This window comes from Trachymyrmex cornetzi, unplaced genomic scaffold (assembly GCF_001594075.2).
Source record: "Trachymyrmex cornetzi isolate Tcor2-1 unplaced genomic scaffold, Tcor1.1 scaffold138, whole genome shotgun sequence".
NCBI lineage: Eukaryota > Metazoa > Arthropoda > Insecta > Hymenoptera > Formicidae > Trachymyrmex > Trachymyrmex cornetzi.
Genome location: NW_017295960.1, coordinates 18,899 through 19,951, shown reverse-complemented (window position 1 = coordinate 19,951; position 1,053 = coordinate 18,899).

The following is a 1,053-nucleotide window of genomic DNA, read 5'->3' as shown; positions in this document are numbered from 1 at the left end:
TACAAGCATTAAGATCCAGCTAGACCGTGTAAGGCTTTGATTTCTATAGTTTGTGTTATCACATGTACGGTCCTATAATATATTATATTATTTATATAAAAGCTAGTTAAAAAAAGGAAATAATGCCGCGATCTTGTTATACTTGATATTTCTTTTATACTTTATAATATCTTTTAATTATACTTTATAACATGCCATGAGTGCGCGCGCATACGTTCCCCCAAATGCATGCGCATTTGAAACAAAGACATAGGATTTGTTCGCGTCGCATGCTCCAATATGTTCCAATATGCTTCTACTATAGCTCGTACTCAATCTATCAAGCGCGTTGGAGTGAGTAAAAGCTATGGTAGAAGCATATTGGAACATAATGGAGCATACGACGCGAACAAACCCATAGAGAATAGACTGCGCGCGCGATCCGTGTATCAAAATGGTCGATAGGGATGAGAGAGAGGGACCGTGGCAGACGGCCATTTCTATCTCTTTCCATTCAATGTTGTGATAGGAGAGAGAATGAGAGGGATATTGGCCGTCTCCCACGGTCCTTCTCTCTCATTATTATCGATCACATTTGATACACTACTTAGATACGGATCGCGCAGTCCATTCTCTATGTCTTTAATTCGAAGTACACGAATTGTGAAAGCGAGAAGTCGATTTTTTATCTCACTATCTTGGCACACCCCCACTCTCAAAAAGAGGCTACGTTAGCAATATAGTAGTATTACATATATGCATTTTCCAACCACTCTTGTAAACTTCTTCAATTACGGAAGTTAGATAAATAACTTGCGGAAATCTCACATTCTTGTTTCCTCACGAAGTTAATAAGCGGCGCTACTATCGTCTGATATTCTCAATTTCATTAGAAATGTATATATATATTTTATATATACATATATATATATATGTATAGTTTTACTTTTATTAATCAGTTTTCCATATGGCTTTACTGATAGAGGTAAAGGTACGAAAATAAGAATAATAATTCTAGTTGAGCTGACATTCATTGTAACGTTTATTTGATTTATTGTTTATATCAGGATGATT